Below are 16,960 nucleotides of genomic sequence, written 5' to 3'. Positions count from 1 at the left end.
AAGACGGAGCATGTTGGCTGGGTCATGTGGACACAGGGGAAGAGATTCAAGCAAGACATCCCCCTGAAACCAGAAGAAGGCAAGTGGTACCTTAAGGGCCATGGAAACAAAGAGGGCACTGACCATACCTTTGTCCTGAATCATGGGAAAAACATACGAAAAAACTTCCACTGAGAGAGAGATCATGTCCCAGAGAAAGTCAGATTTCCGTTAAGGCTGATGATCAGTGGTAGGAGAGTCATTGGAAGATATTGGGGAGGGAGGGAGACTGTTAATAAAGGCATGGATTCAAAGATTTTAGGAGGCAGAGAAGAGGGTGGGATTAGAGGAGACAAAAATTAGGTGAGAAAGTTAAAAAAAAAAAAATTGCCCATAGGGAGAGAAGGACCAACATATGGATAAAAAGATTCCCTGAAGGAAAAACTGTAACAAGGGATCAAAACAAATACAAAAAACCAAAACAAACAAACAAACAAAAACCAATTCACAAGACTTTTCCTAAAACTAAAATAAAAAGGATTTGAAACTTTTTATTGCAAGAGCATACTGCATCCCTAGAAGTGAGCTATGATGACCAATGCCAAGTTCAAGTCAAATGACTGGACTTGAAAGAAAGTGAAATGAGAGGTCTTTTGGACACATGACTGAAATGTCCAGAAGGGAGCATGAAGGTCAGGAATGGCTGGATCCATTGGCTAAATTTATTTCAACAGAACTGACTTCAATGACTTCTTTTCTCTCATTTTTGTTTCCATCATGTGGCTCCATGGGTAGGCACATTTTCTCCATCTGGCATCACAAAGAATTTCTTAGCTTACACTATTAAGATAAAATCCAGCATGAAACGAATGTCTCTTTATTTAACAATCACAACAGCAGTTTAGGAATTGCATTTCAGTGGACCAGCTTGGAGTTAATCCGGGTACAGAGTGAATCTGATGTTCTTACTGGCCAAGCACAGGTCACTTGCTTGCACCTGGAGTCAGCCAGGAGATCCCAGCGGGCTGAGTAGGAGACAGATATAGTCCCAAGAAAAATACAAATTCTGTCCTTAAAAGAAGGAGAAATGTTTAAAGCACAGGTAAAATAACTTCTGTCCACCTAAACTCTTAACCTGGTCTTCCATGACTATGAGTTTTGGTCCATAACCTGGGAAGAGGCTCCATGGATAGCTTAGACAAAAGGATGGGTTGATATGTGGCTGGAAATCTGATTCCATCCAACCCCGCCCCCCACCAGTTCTCCATAATAAAGAATTTGCCTGGTGTTTGTCCTGACTTCCTGGTTAGTGAAGATGTCTATGTGCCAGAAGGGTGATGGGTCCTGATTCCAGGAGGAGAGGACATGGGGACTCTGTGTTTGAGACCCTCTCAGACCTCACCCCATGTGTCTCTCCACTTGGCCAGTCCTGGTTCGTAACCTTTATATTAAAACTGTAACCGTAAGTATGGCAAGTTCTATGAGTTGTTTTAGTGAACTTTTGAACCCGAGTGGGTCATGGGAACCCTGGATTTATAGCTAGTTGATCAGAAGTGTGGGCTCCGTGGGGACCCCCAAACTTGCAGCTGGTGTGTGAAGCAAGGTCAGTGCCCAGAACGAGTGGAGGCCCCTGAACTCTGAGCCATTGGTGTCAGAATGGTGTTGCAATATTGCACCGTCTCCTCCTCCCTTCTTTCTGAAGGCACCTCGGGGTAGTACTTGGAAAAGAATCCTCAGTCCTGGAAGAAATCACACAGTTTGGTCCTTGAGCCTTTCCACTACAGTACGACACAGTGGGACAGGACCCTTTTGGGAAAAGGCACAGACAGGGTCAAGGCTAGATCTGTTCACTCCCTTCTTGGCACGTGGGTCATGAAAGAACTCACACTGGCCATCGGTTCCCAGCTGCCCCTCCACCCGCCTGGCAGATGGGCAGTGAGATGGAAGGTGGAGAGTGGCTGGAGGGGGAGGAGGAGCTCATGTGAGCCACAGGCTCACTCCGCCTCCCCAGGGAGGTGAGAGACCACTGCCTGTTAAGCCCCTGGGGTACCTGGAAACGGATGACAGCTCTCTCCTGAAACGGGTCCCACATCTCAGGGCTTGGGCTGACTTTGACATTCTCTTCTTTCCCTCTCACCTCTCCTCTCTCTCTTCTTGTTTCTTCTTGGGCCCTGTCCCAGTTGTAAAGAGGAGGCAGTAAGTGCCCATCTAGTTTATCAGGGCAAGAAAAGAAACTGGAACTCACAACCGAAGGATTATTCTGGAATAACAGTCGTGCATCTAAGCTCGCCTCCCTGGTATTGCCTTTTCGTGGTCTAAGTATGGTGAGTAGGACACATGAGGACAGAGATTCCCTGATCAGCCTTGAGTCACTCTTGCTTGGGCATAACAGAGAACCATACTTCACATATTTCCTTTAGCCCAACCAGTATACAGATCATTGTAACTAATCCATCAGATGCCTATGAACCAAATACTGGAAACTCTGTCCTAGAAATTCCTCTGACTTGGACTTCTTCCAACAACCCAGACCCATTTCCACTGAGCAGCTTGATGGCAGATGTGGGGGCAAGCCACCAACCCATGTTTGCTTTTGTGGGATGGAAACCTGCTTGGCTCTATCTCTGGTAAATCTGCTTTGAAATATTTGCTCTTAAATGGGTTAATTGTTTTCTCCTGACCGCATTGAAGCTGGCGGCCAGGGATGCAGTTAACCTTAATACTCATTTTCCCAGGGGAAAAAAGTAACCCTCCTCAGGTTAGAAGTGGGGTGGGGGGTGCCACACTGGGACTTGGTGAGGAGTGGGCCAGACCGGGGTTGGTTTAAGAGACCTTGAGGAAGCCAGAGCCCCAGAGAGGGCACAGCATTGGTCCTTTGCAGAAGAGAGGGTGAGAAATACTCAAGCTTCTCCCTTCTCCCAGCCTCTGGTCCCCAGACAGTGCTTTTGGTCCAAAGTCTGATGACAAGGGAGCCTGGGGAAGCAGGGGTGAGGCTCCCTGTGATGCAGAGCAGGGGACAGGCAGGCAGTGACCCGCACAGAGAGATCAGGGGACCATTGAAACAAGGGGCCTTCCTAGAAGCTGGGCCCCAAGGGGAGGCGTTTCAATTTGCATCTCTGAATCCTAGTCTGATTCAGTTCTCCAGGAGCCCTTGAGTATCACTCTTTAGAAGAGGATTTTTTTTTCCTTGACCTCTTGGCAGTGTTGATCTACAGCAAACATACAGTCAGTTACCCCAGCCCGTATGTTTCTCTGTCAGTCCCTCCCTGGCTCTCTCTCCTTCAGCTCTCTGGGAGCAAAGCTAGACTCTGGGGAATACAAATACGGAAACAGCAGGGTCTCCATCTCTCTGGAATCCACCATCCAGTCAGGAAAACGGATAGTTAAGCTGCAGCTTGAGGATATCACAGGGAGAAGAGGCTCTGAGGAGTCTCCAGTGAGGGACATGCTTCCCTCTGCCTCAGACAGTCAGGGAGCAATGAATAGAGCCGGATGTGGCAGGGGGTCCGGAAAGTCTAAGTGGGAGTTTGCAGACTGCTCCCGGGATGCACGTCCACCGGGTCTTCCCTCTCACCTCTTTCTAAAAGAGCGCCATGACTTTCTGGTTAGAAGCACGACTCAGGAGGCAGACTCTCTTTTCAATTCCTGGCAGCCCTACTAGATGTGGGGCCTCTGGAAAAGGACCACAGGGAAATGCCAATCTCCTCCCAGCCTCGGTTTCTCCATTTACACAGTGGGGATAATAATAATAATAGTGCCTGCCTTATAATGTTGGTGTGATGACCAGATCAGGGTAGTCAAGGTAGCTAACTGAGGTATCATGTGGCCCCCTAAGTCTAGCGGGGCCAGATTTCGGTTTGCCCAGGACTGAGGGGGTACCCCAGGATACAGGACTTTCAGGGCTAAAACCAACACTATTCCAGGCAAACTGGAACAGATGAGTATGCTACTAAATCTCAGTGACTACCATCACAGGAGGTTTTTCCCAGCTCTTATTATGTTGGGTGTCTGCCCTCCATGCAGTGATTCAGGGACCCAGGCTCGCATCTTTTTGGCTCCACCCAAATAAGCGGGATGTTGCCATGGAGGACTCTCTAGCCACAGGTGATTGGTCAAATCAAAGTCACATGGCCACATCAAACCACAAGGGAGACTGGGAAATGTAGTTCTCTTGTCTGACCAGGAAAGAGGCACCTGCTTTGATAAGGACATGATAGTCTCTGCCGCCAGAGTAGATGAGTTGAGGGAAGCAAAGCTCTTAGGGCGACGGTGACCAGCATGCAGTAATGCTGTGCATTATTATTAGTCGTGTTATTACTCCTCCTCCTCGGAGAGGTCTTCCCTGACCACCCCAGCGACGCAGCTTCTCACTTCCCCAGCACTTGCTGCTTAACATCTGTATTCCTCATCTTGACAACATGACTTTCTTATTTCCTAACTGTTTTCCTGTTTACTGCCCATCACCCCTCTCCAGCTAGAATATAAGTCCCACTGGATCCAGGGCCCTAGACATTTCCCATGCCCAGGGCCTGGCTCAGGAAATAGCCACTGATGGAATACAGGGTGCAGAGTGGGCTGAGCCTTTCACGCAGAAGCCCTCTTTCTCTGCATCGCTCAGTCTGGCCAGTTTCCCTTAGTCCTCAGTCTCCTCCACCCCCTCGGCCCTGCCCCTCCCTCCCAGGTCTCACGTCCAGCCTCCATTTCCCAGGAACCCTCTTTCCAGACAGCACCCACCCAGCCCCCAGTCCACCCTCTTGCTGCTTTCTCTGGAAACCACCTGCTAAGCACCTTATTCCTGCCCACACCCCACACCCCACACCCCTTTTTTGAAGAGCAAGGTTTGTTTGGGTGCAGATGGAATTAACACACATTCAGTAGGCACCTTATGTCACAAACTGTACCAGGCTTCTCATTATAGGCTCTGTAGATGGCTTCTGGGTACAAAACATTGATGTATCTTGTCTTGGTGGCACATGGCCCAAGAGGGGAGAATAGCATGGATGGGGGCAGTGACATTTCTCCCAGCATGTCCCCCTCTCAGCTGCCTCTGGGGTTGTCAGCACCCTCCTACTCCAGTTTAGAGGGTCTGGGGGTGGGTTGGGGTAAGGGCTCTGTTGGGAATCATGGCCAGGATATGAGAGATTTTGGGGATACGTCTGGAGGGACAGCTATGCAGAGGGTGGGCCCTGCATGCCCGGGGGGTTATTCTGGTGCAATTCATAGATGCTGAGAAGAAGAGGGCTCCCCGCCAGCCCCCACTTTGGTTTGACAGATGAGGAAACAGCTGGTGGGGCTAAACAGACAATCTGGGTTCAAATCCCACGATCTTATTTTTGCCTTCATTTTTCCATCTGAGAAATGGGGATAACAACAGAGCCTACCTCACAGAATAGGTGTAATAAGAAAATTGCTTCAATGAAATGTTTAAAATACTTGGAAAGCCTCCTGGCTTGTAGGCAGTGCTCGGTGTTACAGTGTTGTTGTTGAAATCAACAAGCAGATGCCCTGAAAGAACGGGAGATGGGAAACATGTACCAGCTGTTCTTCTGTGATTCAGATCATGAGCCTCTTGCTCGCCTCTTTGAGTCTAGTCCTTGAAGCTATGAGGATACGTTCTTCAGCAGGGCCCCTGAACACAAGCAGCTGCGCATGCATGCAGAAAACCATGCCTGTCGTAATCGATAGGTGATTTAGTTGTGTTCGGGCTGTTTTTAACTACTCCTAGTTTCTGCCCTATATTTGGGTTTAAGTCCTATATAGGCCCCTCCCAAGACCCTCTCCCTTAGACTCTGCTCCTACTGTGAGTGTCTGCTCCATCCCCCACCCCCAAGGGTGAAGTCTTAGGAACGAGGTAGGAAGAGCAGAGGGGCCAGGGTTAGGAGACGGGAAGGGTATGATGCTCGAGGGAGAAACATGGCCCTTTACTAGAAGTGGCTGAAATGGGGTTGCTTTCCAAGTTGAGCCCTGAGCTGAAGGGCTGTTACGTGTCTTATCTCCTTTCAATCCTTTTCAAGTGGCCTTTCCTGCCTCCCTGGGTTACTCCCTGTACCCCATTTGGAGGAGTCCCACACACTAGTAAAAATGCCCCTGGTGAGCAGCTTCTGCAATCCCTTGGGGCTGGTCTGGACGCTGCCCCTGCGCTGGAACGCATCACTCTGCATCTGCCTTCCTCTGCCCTTGCCTCCCTTCCCTCTCTCTTCACCTTCTCTGCCTGCTTTGTACCTCAGAAAAAAAAAGGGACCACACTGAAATCCCAGCCTCTGTTTTCTAGAGATTCCAGACCAAGTCAACGCCTTCTGGCTTACCTGCTTCTCAGCCTCCTCAGAAAACTCAGGGCTGGGCAAGTTCCCTAAATCTGCTTGAATCCAAACGGACGAAGCTTTGAAGCTGGGAAGGTACCAGGTGGTACAGATCGGCAGCCCAAGCTGCTGCATGCCCAGCCTTGGAAGAGATCCCAGACAGCGTCTAGTGAGCAATTCCCGGGATGCTCTGAAACCGACCGTGGGGCCAGATCCTGGACCAGCTTCTTACCTGGCGCTGCGGTCACCTAATATCCACAGAAAGGCATCTTCTTCTCCTGTCTTCTCCTGAGTTTGGTTTTTGAGTCTGTGGAGATCACGCCATCGCTCTTGGTGAGCAGACATTGCCTCATTCCACCCACTCAGCCGACCCGCGAGGATCACAGACGCGGGCTCCATCCTTAAGAAGATGAAGATGGTGCTTGGGGGGCTGAACCCTCAGTCTTATCTCAGAAGTCGTCTCAGGCTGTGCTGGTACACGGGGGCTGCCTCTTCTTCTGGATCCTTCTGGGTTCAATGAGCATTATATCCTAAAGATGATGTATGTGGTAAAAATGGTGCACGGTTAAAATCATCTTTGAAAAGCCTTCAGCATGCATGGATGGAGACTCATCAAAGCCGGCACGTGCTCAGAGGGGCCCTGCCCTTGGGGTTCATTGCTCTGCAGTCACTGTCTTCAAATTATTAATCATTTCACCTTTGAACTTGTGTTTGTAAGTAAAGTCCAGAGGAGTCGTGGAACACGCACGGAGCCTTGGCTTATGAGCTCATGAGCACCGTCCACAAGCTGACTCCTCACCACCTGGACGAGTCCTCAGCTGCATGCTTCCCTGTCCTCAAGTGCCCCAGGTCCCATACAGCCTCCCTCCCCCTGCCCCCCACACTTCAGCCCCTGCTACCAGGCAGCGACCAGGCAGGGAGGGCCAAGGTGGTGTGTCCACTTCATGGCATCACAGGAGGGGACACGGGCCACCACAACTCCAGGCTGGCAGCTAGAATTTCCCTGTCTCTCTCCAGTGCCTGGGCCACATTTTTTTTTTTTAAGCCATTTTGAACTGGTTTCCATAGCTTCCAACCAAAAGATTCTTATGGGTTCTTTAGGGAGCTAGGACTTTGCCCATCACCCACATCAAAACCAGATTTTAGGAAATGATTTGATAAATTTCTTCCAACCGGCAGGAATAGCTGAGAAGTTTTCATGTGTTAGCCTTTCAGGGGCACAGCCAGGAATATAGAAAGTCAAAGAGGAGGATCTTAAAGATGTTTGGGAGGAATCCACATCATTTTTCTATATCAGTAGATGGATTCTCAGAGAGGGCAAGGTACTTGCCCAGGGTCACACAGCAAGTAGGGGCAAGAAAACTGAGAGTCTGACTCAGGTTATCATATGGTTAAGGAGTCCCCTTAAACATGCACTTGACCACCTTGATCCCGCAATTCCAACATGACCTCCTGGTGTGCTCTCTCTCCCTTTATCTCTCGCTCTGTGTCTGTCTCTGCCTCTCAGTCTATCCCTCTATGTCTTTCTCTCTCTCCTTTAAATTCGCCATCCCATGATGAACGGACAAACAAAATATGGTGTATTCATACCAGGTGATATTACTGGCCATAAAAAATGATGAAATACCAACACACACTGTGACGTGGAGGAGCCTTCAACACATTGTGCGAAGTAAAAGAAGCCAAACATGGACAACAGGCCATGTCTCGTATGGTTCCATTTCTGTGAAGTGCCCAGAATAGGAAGACCCATAGACAGGGAAGCTGTCGCCTGGGGCTGGGAGGAGGGAGGAGTGGGGAGTGACTGCTAGTGGGGGTGGGGCTTGTTTAGGGAATGATGCAAATGTTCTGGAATCAGAGAGAGGGTTGCTCAACTTTGTGAACCTACTGAAATCACTAAGTGCATTCTTGAGGCAGGAGAGAGGACTGTTTTTAAAGTGTGTGGATTTTCTCTCAGTAAAGCCATTCTAAAAGACGCCATCATGTGACCTCACACATGGACTCCGTGGTACCTGAAAAACGGCTGCACCGTGAAGTGCACGAACCCGGGGCACTGTCTCCGGGCTGCTGATGGGGTTTCCGAGGCTGATTTTGACTCCAGCGATTTCCACTTAAGATCAACTTCAGGAGTCCATGCCCCTGGGTACCAGTGCTGGCCAGGAGAGAGCAGAGGATCCTAAACTTAAAAATAAGCACTGCTAGTCCATCCAGGGCAGACGCCAGGCCCTAGAGGCTCTGAGCAAGGCTTGCTTTCTCTTTTTTCAAAAGAGAGATTAGCATTTGTTGGTATTAAAGTCTCCCTGTGGTGAAGGGTCCTTCCCTCCACCCCAGAGTATGGCCAGAACTCATGCACACGGCTGGGGTCCGTATACACTGGTCCCAGCCTTTCCCGGAGTGGTTTGATGTTGTCAAATAGAGCTGAAGATGTGAGGACCTGACAGCCGACCATTGCATTCTTGGCGTAGCCCCCCCGGAAATGCATTTCACGTGCACAACAGGAGGCATGTCCCAGGACGTCCACATCAGTGGCACTGGGAATAGTCCCCGTGTCATAATGACCCACGTGTCCATCCTCAGTGCAATGAATAAGTGTGATGTGAGTTGCCCAAAGGCATCAAGAGCGAAAGGAGGGGTGCAATTCCACGCGTCACACCACTGACCCAAAGTCAGAACAGTGGCAACTTTAGGAGTTGAGGAAGCTGTGATGGGGCCAGGAGACCAGAAGGCTGCTGGGAGCATCTATGTCTTGATATAGTGGTGGAAGGGGCACCTGAATGTTCACTTGGTAATAATCTGTTAATCATAATAACTGTTAGGCGCTTTTCTGGATGTGTGTTGTATTTCAGTTTTTTAAAATGTAAAAAGTAATAGTTCTACCAGCTCAGTGGTGGACACAGTCTTTAACCTCAATTTCTAATTTCCAACTAATACATTTCCCTACAACCTTACGCTCAAACTACAGATCAAATCAAATGGTTCTGTGCCACTCTGTGGACAGCTGTAGGTTAGTCTGTCCCACCTGGTGTCCTAAAGCACTATGGTTTGCAGAGAGAAGCGCTCTGGTTTGCTTCTGTGCCAAGCAGCCCTGGCGGAATGGCTGGTGGGCATCAGGGCACAAAGGGGCTTCTTATTTTTCCAGGGGTCCCCTTTCCCCAGAGCCAGCTCTCCAGCCTCAGTTTTTGAACACGATGTTTTCTGCTTTGCAAACAAAAACTCAGGGCAGTGAAAACTTGCTCGGAACCCTAGGGAATGCTGCATTCCTGCAGCTCCCAGCCAAACCGCCCCTCAAGACGTTCCTCGAGCTCCCAGCCTGTCTCCATCCACCCTTAGAATGAGAAAACAAAACCGTGTTCTTTTCCGCGTCCAGCAGGGAGCCGGGAGGAAGGCGCTGTTTGTTTGCTCTTGCTCCGCTTCGGGTCTTCGTTTCGTTTGCCTGCTTATTTACGCTGCTTTCTGGTCTGAGGCTGAGACCAGGTTGTGGTCCCGATGGCTTGTGTGTGACCTGGGTGGCTGTCCTGCGGGAAGAGAGCTTGGCAGTCTGGCCCTGCGGAGGGAACCACAGTGTGGCCGGTCCTGCTTTGCAGGGAGCATCTCTGCTTCTGGTTGGTGGCCACATTCTTTCGGGTTTGCTCTCACCTGCTCCTCAGGCTCTGGCTGGGATAGGATTAGAAGCCTGAAGCAAACAAATAAAAACAACAGCCGACCCTGTGCGGTGCCCACCATGTGCCAAGCACCACTCTACTTAACCTCCACATGCCTCTGTATAGGAGGTGCCATAAATATTGCACCCATTTGATAAATGAGGACACTGAGGCACAGAGAGGCTAAGCAACTTGCCCGAGGTCACACAGCTACTCACTGGCAGAGCTGGGGATCTATACCCTGACGGTCTTGCTCCAGGACTTTTTCTCTAACCACAGATTCCTTCCACTCCTCTGCAGAGATGGTCTTCCCATTTGAGCTATAACGTGCTCCTCGAGGCGTCAGAATGCAGGAGTGGGCATCCCCGTGGTGAAGGGTCCTTCCCTGTACCCCAGAAAGTGTGCCCAGCTGGCCTTGCCTCCTTCCCACGAGGAAAGCCCTGCGTTTTATCCCTTGTACCACACCAGGCTCTGAATGCACATGGTACTCAGTACCCAGGCTGACGGGGAGATGATTTTACGTTGTCTTTACTGTGGAATCTTAATGTTCTAAAAAATTCTAGAAAATCACAGGGACTTACTGTGTTAGAATTCTCAGCAGGTCAGAAGTGCAGGGACCTTAAGGAAATGCGGTCTAACCCCACCTCCCATTTCACAGTTAAAGCAACAGGCGTCTGAGGGCCACGTAGCCGTAGGTGGGCTGTGCCTGGTTAGTGCAGCATCTCCCAAAGGGCAGGAATTTAAAGCCACATGGAAAGGGAGGGGCTTTCAGAGGAACGTGAGGTGTCTGGGTGGTAAGCAGATGCATCACACACAGTGACATCAATGCGGTTGCAGGTCCCTTTTAATTTTTATGGGGCCTCCTGAGGAAGTCTCCTCCCACTGCTAGCCTTCCCCCCAACACCCCCCCAAGCTTTATGGAGCTGTAACTGACAAGTAAAACTGGGTATACTTAAAGTATACGTTGTGAAGTAATCACCTCCACCAAGTTACCTAACACAGCCATCACCTCACACAGGTCCCTTTCTGTGTGAGTGTGCTGGGAACGCTCACAATCTACTCTCTCCACAAAGTTCAAGTGGCTAATACGGTATTATTAACTACAGTCACCATGCGGCACATTAGATCCCCAGAATGTATTCATCTTATAAATGATAGTCTGTACCCTTTGACCAACATCTATTTCCTCCTGCCCCAACCCCTGCCCCACAACCATCATTCTACTCTGTTTCTATGAGTTGGACTATTTTTTTTTAATTCCATATATAAGTGGCATCATGTTTGTCTTTGTCTGGCTTATTCCACTTAGTGTCATATCCTCCAGGTCCATCCATATTGTCACAAATGGCAGGATTTCCTTCTTTTTCATGGCTGAGTAATATTCCATTACATATACACATATACAGACACACATGCACACACACACACACACATTATATCTTCTTTATCCATTTGTCCACTGATGGAGATGGAGGTGGCCTCCACATCTTGGCCATTGTGAATGGTGCTGCAGTGAACATGGAGGTGCAGGTATCTCTTCAAAACGCTGATGGTGAGCCTGCCTTTGACACATCTGCATCACTCACCTGACCCCTCTAATGGACAGAGCAGGACTCAGCGCAGAGCCTTTCAGGCCACCACAGTGCTGCTCCCATTTTGTTTCCTGCCATGACCCTCCCTTTGTGGAAAATGGCACTGATTTTATATTTTGAACTGTAACTAGAGAAGGTGATTTTTAAGTAGAATGCAGTGCCAATTTTTTGCTTGTTTTTTAAATCACCAGCAAAACCTAGAGACAGGCATAGATGTCATGAAATCCAGAAACTGGGGTTTGGAAAAATATCACTTGGTGGCTGATTTGTTGGGAAAAGAAGAATAACCAGCATTCGCTGAGCAGTGACTCCGGGCCGGGCTCTGCTCTAAGCACAGCTAAGTGCCATCGTCCACTCTCCTCAGTGACGCCGTGATCATCGCTACGTGACCAGTGGGAAACCAAGGCACAGACAGCCCATGTTCCTCGTCCAAGACACACAACCAGGAGGTGGCCCAGCTAACCAGTCATTAGACTCTGGGATGAGCCTGGCCAGCTTCCGGAGGTGCCTCCGGAGAGTGCCGAGGCTGTGTGTGAGTCAGACTCCCCAGGCCGGCCTTGTCCACACCATGTGGGACAGGGGTGTCATCCCCTGTGGCTTGTCCAGGCAGCTTCGAGACAGCCAAGCAGGACTTTGCCCCCTCACCTATTATTGGTGTTATAAAACCACTGAATCTGGTTTATTGCAGCCAGACCCCTGGCGGAATCGGTCACTGCCACAGCTAATGGCAGCCTCTGCAGAGCATTAGCTGACCTTGGCTTTTCTTCTGTTGATTAAGGGCCTCGCTGGCCACAGGCTGATGGGACTTCACGGACTCCTGTCCCACTGCTCAGCTCCTGGGTGGGAGCAGGAGCTCCGAGGTGGCTCTTGCCAGTGGATTTTTGAGGGTGCAGGCAGGACTCGTGAAAAGGGGGATCCTGGAGCACAGTGGGAGGCCCCGGAGGTGACCTGGGGATGGGAAGTCCTTTTTCTTCATTTTCCAGAGGAACAAAAATGCCTGTGCCAGAAGGACCTCATAAGTCGCTGATCTGGTCCCCCATGGGTCTCAAACTATGTCTGCGTTTGGGTTTGCTGGATTGGGAAGGGCTTCCTGGAGGAGGTGACCAGTGAAACCATGGGTAATTAGTCAAATCTGTTCCCCCTGCCTTCACTAATCAAGGCCATCTACAAAAGGACTTGCATGTCCTCCAAATGGCCCGTAGCCTAAAGATGTTTTCCAGGAACTTGGAGTCAGACTGGATGGGACCAGTGACCCTCCAGCTGGGCATGCACCAGTGTCCACTTGGTGACCTTTTGAACGTGCACAGGCCTGAACCTTAGTTGCACCTGAGCAGAGTGATGACGACCACACCTCTTTCCTGTCACCGTCCCCACACTCCCCACACTCCCCACACCTCAGACAGCCCTGCTTCTTTGTTCCTTATCCCCTAATACCAGAGCCCCTCACCTTTGGGGAGGCAGGTCTGAGACATGTTTTTCCATCTCCTCGCTTGGCTGCCTTGTGAATTAAACACCCTCTTTGCTGCAAAACTTTGGCGTCTCAACGTTTTGGCTTGCTGTGTGTCGGGCAAAACAAACCTGGTTCAGTAACACCGAGAAGCTCGTCCTTAAAGTCTTCACTGTTGGGCTTTAGGAGAGAGGGAAGATGCAGGGAAAGTGTTCCAGGCACAGGCTGGGCACACAGGAGCGGGTGGAGGGCAGAACATGCGGGCCTGACCCCACGCAGGAGGCAGGCATGCGCAGCGCACACCACCAGCAGTTTCAATACCAGGCTAACGACTTGGTAGTTTTCCACTTTTTCCTTAACTATGGAATCAGTGCTGCACGGCCAGCTCCTACCAAGGCCAGGTGGAAGCCCTCGGCAGAGGGTGCCCAGCCCTGGAGGGTCCACACACGCCCCGAAGGAGGCTGCTACCATCTCTGTCCATCCAGCGCTTTCCATCACAACCCAGGGATGCTGGCCCCGTGCTGTCAGGGACTTTGTCTTTGCAAGGGAAGTCGGAGATCTGGATTTTTCTATAAGAACATAAAACTTGTGCAGACTGGCACCCGCATGGGCAGTGTCTGCCTAGGCAGCTGGAGCAGTTGAAGGTTTTGTCAGCAAGGAGCAGAGGGGGTTGGAGTCGGCGGCGCACCCGCGCCTGGCCTGGATCGAATTCCTCTGTGATGCTGGCGTGGGATCAGGGGTGGTGCCGGAGGCAGCATCTGGTTTCCAGCAGCCTCTCTGCATGGGGCCCGAGGCATCTGGAACCACTTACCAGTCCCGGTTCCCATGTCTCTGAAAGCTCAGGAGTCATGATCGACCTTGGCTGTGACCTGGGTGGACCAGGAGAGAGGGGCTGAATCCTCCAAGCCCAGGGCCTCCACTCCGACCTGTTGGCCACTCTGACAACTCCGCCCAGGTCAGAGCTGCTCTGGCTGCCACCCAGGCCTCCCTGGCTCCCCCTGCCCCATCCCCACCCCCCGCCCGCCAGGAGCATACATTAACATACATTATTTAATCAAGAATAAATCCACACAGCCTGCCCTTCCCTGGGGATAGGGGAAGGAGCAGACAGCCGCTAGAGGACTTTTCTGACATGGAATCTCAGAGATTTGGAACCCTGGGCTTTGAGGGGCTGGAAGAAAAAATTGCCAAGCCGTGGGCTAGTGGGTGGGCGTGGAATGCAGCCAGCCAGGGTCTCTGTGGGAATGGGGGTCCCGGAGTGAAACTCGGAATGTCTAAACCCAGCCTCCCCCTCTCCTGTTTTCTCTCCTAAGGGATTGGAAGTTCTCTTTGTGAGTTAGGAGACAGGAACATGGGGACACTTGAGGGCTGGCCAGGCCTCCTGGGGTGCAGTGACAGGGGCTGGGACAACCAGCCTGTGGGGCTTTGTTCCCGGTGGATGGAGTGGAGGGTCAAGGTGGAAAAGTCCTAAGGCCAAAGCCAGGTGGGGTTGCCTAGTGTGGGCAGCCGAAGAGATGACCCCTGGGGTTCTCTAGACCCCATGATGGCGACCCAAGTCAGCCCTCAGCAGGACCCAGAAGTGTCAGGAGGACTGGGAAGAGAAAAGGGGCAAAACCAGGGATGCCCCAGTGACGGCCTGTAAGCAGGCGGGTGAGAACGACGCAGGTAGGGGTCCAAGTGGATAGCCTGCGCCAGAATTTTGGACACACATGACAGTACCAGCCAGCACCACTGAGAACCAAGTGTGTTTGGGGCTCTGGTTAAGTGCTTCATGGGAACCAGTGCCTTCATTGTCCCCAAATCCTCCCTAGCTGGGTGGCTCAATCTGCCTGCGATGCAGGTAAGGCCGCTGAGAATCCAAGTGTCCAACCACTCGGAGCTCTCAGTGGTGGAGCCTGGGGTCGGGGAGCGGGCTCTCCCCTCTTGGGCTGCCTCTGCCGGGCAGCTCTCACCCGCTCAGCCTGGCATGGCCTTTTCAAAGGCAAATGTTCCATGGTCTGAAAGGGCCCCGTACAGAGACAGGAGTCGAGAGGGAATGTGGCAAACACCACGCCTGGGCAGCCTTGTGCGTGTCCTCAGCATAGACAGGGGCTGCCACTGGGGGCACAATACAAGCCCCCAGGGCAGGTTTCAGGGGAATCTCTCTGCGTTTACTGAAGATGAGATCGTTCCAACACACAAGCGACAGCTCACTGCACACAAACACCCACCCGCGTGCGTGACCTCACCCATCAGCAAACACACAGACGCACCCACTTGTCCCCCAACGCGTGTGAACACAAGCACACCCCCAATTATACTTTCTAAACTTAAACGCGTGCTTGCTCGTCTTGTTTTCCTTCATTGAATGTCTCCTGAGCTCAGGGGGCTTCTTTGCGAGGCTGCCGATCAGATGCCCTGGGAGTCCGAGTAGAAATGGTCAGCCGTCAGCCGTGGTCGGGGGGCCGGCCGGGGAAGGCTGCCAGGCAGAAGCAGAGTGAAGCCCAGTCTTGAAGGATGAAGAGGAATTTGCCTGGAAAGTCGCGGAGACCAGCCATTCGTTTGTTCATTCATTTGTTTTTGCTTTAAGTTATACCTTCGTGAGTGAACGATGTCTCCCCCAGAAGAACAGAAGCTCCACGCGGGCAGGAGTGTCATTGCTTCGTCTCTAGGGTCTTGAACAGGATCTAACACACATCGAGGTCTTAAGAAATCCTCTTGAATGTATAAACTCAACCATTAATTCTCCCTGAAGGATTTTGATGGGGGTGACATGGCTCATGTTTGATGTGATGGGTTGTTTCAAAATGTCCACAAAGAGTAAGAATCCGTCCGCCCCTGAAAAGAGAAGAGGATGAAATTAGTGTTTTTTTCACCTGGAGAGAGTGGCTTGGAGTAAGTGAGTTAGGCAAAGCCGAGGTTTGAAAACCTGCTGTGAATTTCAGAGTTTTGGAGTGGGAAGAGCATGGGAGAAGGAAGGAGGAAGGAAGGGAGGAGAAACAGAGGGAGAGAGAGAGGCAGTGAGGGGAGAAATCAAAGAGCCCCAAGACTTGCGTCTCTGAGAACTAAGCGGCCTTGGCCGTGAACCTACTTTCCAAATGTCAGCCGGGAATGAGCCAACCCAGAGCACAGAAAGGGAGAAGGCGTGTGTGGGGCTCACTAGTCCTGTGGTTTTGAACATTATCTCTGAGCGTCAGTCGTGCATGAACTCGGGGGCTGGACTAGAGCTGCACTTCCCAAAGTGTCATCCGTGGGTGAATTTTGGGTGGTACCCAGAGGCACACGTTTCATTTTAATAACTACTAGAAATAAAAGAAGCTAGCCATACTGTCAGGACTATGACTCCCAAGGAGGAGGTTACCTTCTGCGGGCCAGCCCACATCAAGCTGGTCTGAGGAGATGTAGCTAATCACGGGCAGGGGAGGCGCAGCACAGGTGCCGGGGGTGCGAATGCTGAATGTTTAAGAAACACAGACCGAGTTGACATCAAAGGAAGCCTCTGGATCTGTGGTGTCCAGGTATGACAGGACCCGGGTCACTTGATAAGGGGCCCCCGTGGAGCTCCCTTTGCCCCTCACCACCCTGCTTTTCAGAAGAGGAAGGAGATCTTATAAGGAGTGAGGCTGCACCTCCGTTCTCACCGAGTCATGAAGCATCCTGAGAGGATAAGGACAATTCTGATTGGCGAACGCTTTAGGCTTCAAGCAAGGTAGACCCTGAGCCTCTGCACCGGCCATCCCACCGCCTGGCTACTCTTCCCTACACTCTGGTTGGTTGCTGCTTCTCACTCAGGTCCCCGTTCTCATCACTTGCTTGGAACAGCTTTCCCAGCACGCCCTAGACATCGTACGCCCGCCCACCCTCACCGCTTGCTCACCCATGATTTCATCTTGTCTCCTGGGCTTGGAGTCGTTTACTTCCCAGTGTGCCCAGTGATCACTTCCCCCGTATGTGTCGGCTCCAGGTGCGGCTGTGTCTGGGGTGCACGCTGCTGGGGGCTCTGATGTTTGCTGAATGCTTGAC

This window comes from Camelus ferus, chromosome 19 (genome assembly GCF_009834535.1).
Source record: "Camelus ferus isolate YT-003-E chromosome 19, BCGSAC_Cfer_1.0, whole genome shotgun sequence".
NCBI lineage: Eukaryota > Metazoa > Chordata > Mammalia > Artiodactyla > Camelidae > Camelus > Camelus ferus.
Note: the sequence above shows the minus strand (reverse complement) of the source record.